At 39.6% G+C, this 8,033-nt stretch overlaps 1 pseudogene; it reads left to right on the top strand.

The window, feature by feature from the left end:
* The first annotated feature begins 2,426 nt into the window (after positions 1 to 2,426).
* Positions 2,427 to 7,584, top strand: LOC124226486 (mediator of RNA polymerase II transcription subunit 7-like; annotated as a pseudogene).
* Positions 7,585 to 8,033: the final 449 nt, after the last annotated feature.

Below are 8,033 nucleotides of genomic sequence, written 5' to 3'. Positions count from 1 at the left end.
TCATTTAGTGGGACTGCAATATCAAGGAGTCCTGGAAAGTTCTCTGCTCCAACCCCTGACCATTTTACCTACTCTTGTGTAAAAGGCTTTGGGTCCCCACTGAGGAGTTGAGACAAGGGACCGTACCCTTTTGTCAGTTTTAACTTGACTAATCTACCTAACCAGTGCCCCAAGTGATTGTGGTCAGGCTTCTCATACTAATCTCTACCTTTCAACTTTTTAAATTTTTCCAAACAGGGATAAATAGAGCAAACTTTTCTGGGCCTCTTTCATGTTGCAGTACCACCAAGAGGTCCCTTTGCCTCATCCAACCTTAGGCACTGCTGTATTAAAACCTCTGTTTTAACCCTATCAATGTTTGTTCTAGTCAACCCGTTTCTTACTAACCGTCCAAAGATTTTCACCCAGCTGGGGTGAGTCCTGCGACTCTCCCTTTTCTGTTTTCTCTATGTTTTAGTCCTAACAATATTTGCTTTATTCATCTTATTTCTTAATAACACTTAAAAAATTTCTATCTTGTTGGAAAGAGTCTCTTGACCCTCCCTTGGCCTCTTTCCATTCTCTTGTCTATTAGCATCTGTAAGACCCTTGAGGGGAAGCTGAGACAGCAAATCCGATAAGACTTCTGGAGCTGTTTTTCAGTTTTGCAACAATAAAGTTATATGCTGCAGTGCCCACGTGAAAGGGGGCCCCGTAACCAGCGTTTACCATGACCTGGGTAATGGGCATATTCAGCAGGTGAAATCCTGGCATCATAAAGTCAATCATAAGACCTGCATAAGAAGCATATCATCTGCTTCATCTGGGGTGTTCCACTTGGCATTTATAGGGGGTGATGGATAGTCCTCCTTCTCAAGGTAAACAAACCTTACAGTGGCTTTTATCCAGTCCGCCAAGCTGGCTGTTCCCTCCAGAATAACCTCCAGTGTGTGTGGATCACTTATAGTCGTCTGTGATTGTTCCATAGTGAGCTGCGGGGCCTCTATCAACTCAAACATCCTTTTCCACTATGCAGCATTCAAAACCAAAGACACAGCCCTAAATTACCTACTTTCATAATCCATTTTAGTAAAGGTTCTTTAGGAAGTTGATGATGCTGACTCATAATGAAACAACTCCTTTACACTATACTCCCTGGTTTCAGTAGTTTCTTGGTTGTGCCCCTATTCCACATTGACTACCTTCTTGGTGACCAGAAGTCTTGGATGTGCTTTCTGTTGTCTCTGCAGTTTTTCCCTTGGGAAGCAGCTTTGAGGGTAGTGGCCAAAGCTCAGATCCACTGAAATCTGAGCTTAATCTAGCGTCAAGGTCTGACCAGGTGTTTTCTTAATTTCATTTTAGCTATTTCAGATAACAATAACTTTTCTCTTTAGTAACTGATGGCTGCATAGCTGGTGCCTTATACCATGAGTGATCCAGTGGCCACTCAGGAATCAAAGGTTCCTCATCCCCCACCCTTTCATCCTTCTTCTTCCCAAACCACATGTTTCCACAAGCCAGGGAAATTCTAGTAAATCCTACTCTTCTGAGATGACCTAAGAATTCTACACCCAGTTACAATGTGGGGCAGAGAGGGAGTTTCCCCACACCAACAAGCAATTCTAGGATACCAACTGGGTGTCTTACAATTCAACTCAAGTCCAACATTATCTACACCCTGATATAATATCAGATCCCACAAGTTAAGGCCTGGGTCCCACACAACTGCCCTCCACTTCAGATGCCAATTACAATCCCAGCTTGTCAGCTGTGCTTCTGACCTACCAGCTATAGAGTGGAGGTTCCAAAGACCCTCTCCTTGAATTCTATTAATTTGCTAGAGCAGCTGACAGAACTCAGAGAAACATTTTAATTACTAGATTACTAGTTTATTATAAAAGGATATAATTCAGGAACAGCCAGATGGAAGAGATGCATAGGGCAAGGTGTGGGAAAAGGGCATAGAGCTCCCATGCTCTCACCAAGCTTGCCACTCTCCCCAAATCTCCATGTGTTCACCAACCTGGAAGCTCTCTGAACCCCATCCTTTTGTGTTTTTATGGAGGCTTCATTACATAGGCATGGTTGATTAATTCATTGGCCATGGAACTCAACCTCCAGCCCCTCTCTCCTCCCCAGAGATGGGGCGGTGGCGCGAGGGGGGAGGCAGGACTAAAATTTCCAACCCTCTAATCACGTGGTTGGCTCCACTGATAACCAGCCCCCACCCTGAGGTGCTTTCCAAAAATCATTTTATTAACATAACAAAAGGCACCTTTATTGCTCTCTTAGAAAATTCCAAGGGTTTTAGGAGCTCTGTGCCTGGAATGGGTCGAAGACCAAATAGTTTTTTTAATTATAAATCACAGTATCACAAAGGTCTTAAATGAAGTGAAATGGCATGAAACGTACTATCTGCGAGAAGGTATTTCTAGTAGTGGGATAACATGTCCTGTCTCAGTAAAGAAATTATGATGTTAGAGGAACAGAAAAAGTTCAAACCAGGCTACAGCAGGGTGACCAAGGAGGAAAGTGGTAGGAAGTGAGGTCAGAGATTTAGGAGCGGCTCCATCATCTAGGGACTTGTAGGTTATTATTCCCCTCAGACCAGTTGGCTTTTAAGGTAAAAAGTTATGACAACTCTTGAAAAATAAGATTTTTGCTGCCTACTCTTTCCCCCCAAGTTTAACAAATATTGACATAGCTTTCTAATGACTGAATCCACATCTGTATGTAAGAAGTTATTCTATATTCTTATCCTTTAAAAATATATATCTATATACATCTGCCATTTGTATCTGTGGTTCTGCATCCACAGATTCAACCAATCTGGGATCAAAAGCACTATGATGGTTGTGTCTGTACTGAACATGTACAGACTTCTTTGCTTGTCATTATTCCCTAAACAATACAATGTTACAACCATTTACATATTATTTACATTGAATTAGAAGTAATCTAGAGGTGATTTAAAGTATATGGAAGGATGTGCAAAGATTATATGCAAATACCAGGCAACTTTGATATCCAGGGAGGGTTGGGGGATCTCCTAGGGCCTATGCCCCAAGAATATGGAAGTGCAGCTATACAGCTGGAGAAATGGTTTCTTCCTGTTTTTCACTGCCTCTCAGAACTTATTAGATCTGTATAAGTGTTAGGCAAGGGAAATAGCTTCTTATTTTATAGAACTCAGATTTCCAGGACACTTAAAACAGGAGTTTATCTTTATTTTTCATTCTGTTTCCTGTAACTACAAATTTCTTCTCAATATGGGTCCTTTATTCCACAATGAGAGAAAAAAAATCTTTCAGTGTAAGTATTGAGCCTCAGTTATTAAGGAAGGAAGGAGTTATAGAAGGATGGGATATAAAGGTCAATTTTCTAGATTATGACTTTTGTACGGTTTAAATTTTATAAAGAGCCTGAATTGTTTTCTGTTTTGAAAACAGAAACCAGTAGTTCCGTATCATTTCAACACCCTCCTACCCCTCTACACACTCTCCTCGTGTCACTTCACCTATTTCTATGGTTTCAACGTGAAAAACCTACATCTCCAGTTCGGACATTTCTTCTGAGGCCCAGAAATATCTGTACAATTAACTACTGAAGATTTTGCAGACTTTTAAAATCTAATGTGTCTAAAATTGAGCTCATTATTCTCTGTCCTAAGCTAGCTTCTGCTCCCATATTCCCAGTAATAGTTAGTGACATCTCATTCTACTTATTCTCCCAAATTGAAATCTTAGTCATCTTTACACTTTTTCTTCCTCCCTAATCCTCAGGTCACCAGCACATGATTCTACCAGAAATTTGTTTCTCGGATGGTGCCCTGTCTCTTTTCCTATTTTTTATCGCTTCTCATCTGAACTCGTCCAATAGCCTCCTAATTAGTTTCCCCCAATCTGTTCGCCTTCCCTTCCACTTCCAGGTGCATTTATAAAAATACAGCACGAAGAAGACGTTTACTAGTTCCACACTGTCTATAAGAAATACAAGTTACTCTGTGTGGATGCAAGTCTATTTATAATCTTTTACATTTGATGTCTGGCCTCTTATTCTAAGGTCTGGCTGCCACAGAATATACATCATTCTTCATATATTTGCTCATAGCTTTCCCCGTGATGGCAATGTTTCCTTCATTCCCGAGGACACACAGAAATCTTTCTTTGCCTGGTAAGCAAACTCTTACATCTTTTTATACTAAACATGGTTTTCTTTGTGAAAGCCTCTGCAAAACTCCTAGACAAAGTTCATTGACCCTTTCTAGGTTTCCAAGAGCACTTGCTTTCTCTCTCTCTGTTTCTACTTCACATTTTATTATTACTAACTAACAACAAGCCTGTATCTTTTGTAAGACATGAGAGTATGAGGGCAAGAATTATACTTCGTTTATTCTCACGTCCACAGCACATACCACACTATCTGTCCTATAGTTGCGTTCAATTAATGTTTAGTGACATAAAGAGAGGAAGAGAGAAGGAAGACAGAAAATGCAAATAAACCTGGGAGAACATAGTGCTTAAAATGTTAGTATAAGTGAGTATTATTGGATTCTTTCTATAGGTTGTATACAGGTTATACTGTAAAGAGATTTTGTGTTTTCTCTCAAAACCCCTAACAGTCAAATACCAGAGGGATAGATTTATACACAGTTGAAGAAAGGGCACAGAGAATACTGGTTGAAATTAATTACATGTAAACAACCCCCTCTTCATAATTTTGCCCAGGGCTGAAGGTTGATCTTAAGGTCGGTCTGGGCAATGTTTCTTGGAGCCAGTTGTGTTCACCTTAGTGTATGATGAGAGCATCATGTGATTATTATATTAGTTATGAAGTCCAAACCTCTCCATTTAAGTGTGAAAAAATGGAGGCCAGAGGAGTTGTGACGTATCTATACTCCGTTTTCTTAAGATAATTTGATTCTGTGCAAAGCTGAGAGACTCTCAAACCCCTATCTTCTGTTGTAATTCCTTCTAGAGAAAATTGTAAACACCTAACTCCCTAACATGTGACCCACTCCACGTGAGGCTGCTTCCAAGGGTTGAATTTACCTCAATCTGGATGTTGAAGTTGTACATCTTGAGTTGAGGCTTGTGATCTTTTAACAATGGGTCCCATTGTTTAATTATTTTCACATTTCTGTAATGCTTTGGCAAGAATGTTGCAGTAAGAGGGCTTACACTATTGGAAAAAAAGAGAAATGGAATGCAAAAACCTTAGTGGGCCATGAAAAAATACCTTGAGACTAAGAATTTGCTCTATTGTTTCTATATTCTTTATCTTTTTTGGAAATTCCCTGTTAGCTAACTGCCTGAAGTCAAAAAGCAATAAAATAAGAAAAATAATTTAAAAAAAGAAGATACCTGGGTGAGTTGAGAATAATTACAAGTTTTGCCTTGGGTAGACAGAGGGAAAAAGTGAGAGAGAGAGAATTAGATAGAGATAGAGATAAAGATAGAGACAGAGGGACACAGAGGAGGGAGAAGAGGAGCGGGACAAGTTCCATTTGACATTCTTTCACCTCTCCCACAGGCCGTAACCCAACAATTGTATGTCATTTGTTTTTCTGTGTACACTCATGGAGCTCCCTGACCCTAAGGCCATGGGGCTGCAACCTAGGGGTGCTCCATTCTCTGTGATCAGAAATTACTACCCCTTCCTTTCGCCTGAACCTTTCAGGTCTGCAGATAAACTAATTATCGATAAGATATGATGCTTGGTAATAACAAGATTTATCAAGCTACTTTCGTGTGGACAGAAGTCTCTTTAACTTAAGAAAACAATTACTGATGCTACATTAGTAATTTTCTTTTAAGTTAAAGAGACTTCCGTAATCAGTAATTATTATTGATCAAATTCATTCATGAGGGAATGGACGAATATGGTCGTCAGCACGTGCCTGTTATCATTCAAAAGTCTACTTATAGAACATGAGTGCCCTGCAGTGTTCTGAGCATCTAGGAGAGTGCTTAGCACAGCGTTGGGAAGACGTAAATATTGGTGGAGTAACTAAATTTGGACATGAAAGCTTGAAACTTTACTGCTGTCATTATAGTGTCATTAAGTAACAAAGGAAAGAAAAAATATTTGAGGAAAAAGGAGAAGGGCAAAAAAGAAGCCAAACGTATACTGAGAAAAAAATATTTTACAAGAATGCACTGTCTACTCTTGAGCACATATCACTTTCCTATCCCAGTGCTTTCTGCCCCAATACGTATTATATCTTGTTAAATTAATAATTCAATTACTGTAAAATGTGATTATTTAGGAATTTAACGGCTCACATTTGTAACAAGCTTTTTCAAATTTGCCTCTCATTCTTGATCTCATGAGGTTTTCTTGTGTGGATATTTAGAACTCCATAAGAAAATGTCCCATTATAATTTGAATAAAATGCCTAACTGGTTTGGTTTGTAATCAAATTGTTTTATTGTGGGCCTTGGTGACTGCGGTCACACCTAAGTTAGAGCACGAGAGCGTGGCAGATGAGGAAGAGAAGACTGAGAGGTTTTGATTTATTCTAAAAACAATGAGAAACTGTTGAAAGTGGCATAACATGGCATGAGTTAATTTAAGGCATGTTGCCATATGCGGAATCAATCAGGAGGTAGGGGACAAGAACGAAAGCAGAGAGACCAGTTAGGGGTTTTGTAGTGACAGGCCAAGAGACAAGGGCGGTTTGGTCTAGGTTTAGAGCGGTACAAATGGAGGAAAATGGAATAAATTGGGAAATATTTTGCAGGGAAAGCCACCATGATTTACTAATAGACTGGATGTGGCATGTGAGTAAAAGAAAGGAATAAAAAATGCATCAGTGGCTTCTTTCTGGAGGAGACCGGAAGTCAGATGTGAGCGAGGGTGGCAAAGGCCGACACCAGTGTACACCTCAAGCTTGTCGTTCTTGATCTCCCACAACGAGTGAACCACAGCAAGTGAGAGCCCTTCCACCACCTCCGATGCAGTACAGCAAGGAGTATGCAGATGAAAATATTCAGGAAGGCCTCCCTCCCAAGCCTCCGCCTCCGATAAAGGACAGTGACGTGAAGTTTAACAACCAGTTCCAATGTGATGATCTTATCACTTGCCCTTTAGAAAGTCGGGACATCAAAGGGCTTCATCCTGTGCAGTCTGATCACAATAAAAGAAACTCAAAACATCTGTCCTTACTAATTTCGTAGACCCCTTAGATTTCTTGATAAGGAGCCCTGGGAATATAAAACGAGACGACAAACTAGATCTTAAACTGCTTTTTGTCCATGTGTATTAATTCATTAATGAATACTGACCCCATCAAGCAAGGGAGACCTTGAGAGTCGAGGTGGAGGTGCAGAAACATGAATGTCTTGAAACAGCTGAGAGGTTTCAGAAGCATCTGCAGTGAGACATTGAGATGATTCAAAATTACTTGGTTTCTTTGCCTGATGATTTGCCCCATCAGAAACAGGGATGAGAGTAAAAACTGAAAGAATGGACACTGATGATAGAAAGAATTGTAGTGGTCAGGATGAACAACAAAGAGAAAATTCTGCTCATAGGAGAGACTGGATCATAGAGAAAGATGCTGCTTTGTGTGTCCTAATAGAGAAAATGAGTGAAAGATCATGAAGGATATTTGTTTACGTCTTGCTTTTCCTTTTCAATAAATAGCATCAAATATTAGTTAATTTACTCTTAGTCTTAAAAGACATATAACTAGAAGTCAAGCCCCAGCTTGACTCCCCAGCTTTATGAATCAGGAGATGTCATTACTTCACTTTATGGTAAGCATAGGCAAATGAGTACACCTGCTAACCGTAATCACCTTAAAAAACAAAGCGTTTGAAGCTACTGTGTGGAATCTTCCTGTTTTTGGAGTTGGAGTAAGATGTTGAAGATATCCTCAGTAATAGCAAGCTTTCATCTGTGAAAAGTAAATTTGCCATTTGCTTTAAGAATGACAGATAAATAAAGGATGTCATGTTGCATAGCAAATGTGAAATTATGAAATCTTTAGATTTACTTCACTTAAAAGTTTGCTTAATCTCTAAAAAAGTAGTGTAACGTTAAAAGAGAGG

The sequence above is a fragment of the Equus quagga genome, chromosome 15 (genome assembly GCF_021613505.1).
Source record: "Equus quagga isolate Etosha38 chromosome 15, UCLA_HA_Equagga_1.0, whole genome shotgun sequence".
NCBI lineage: Eukaryota > Metazoa > Chordata > Mammalia > Perissodactyla > Equidae > Equus > Equus quagga.
The sequence above is the reverse complement of the archived record's forward strand: the minus strand, read 5'-3'. Positions and strand labels throughout refer to the sequence as shown.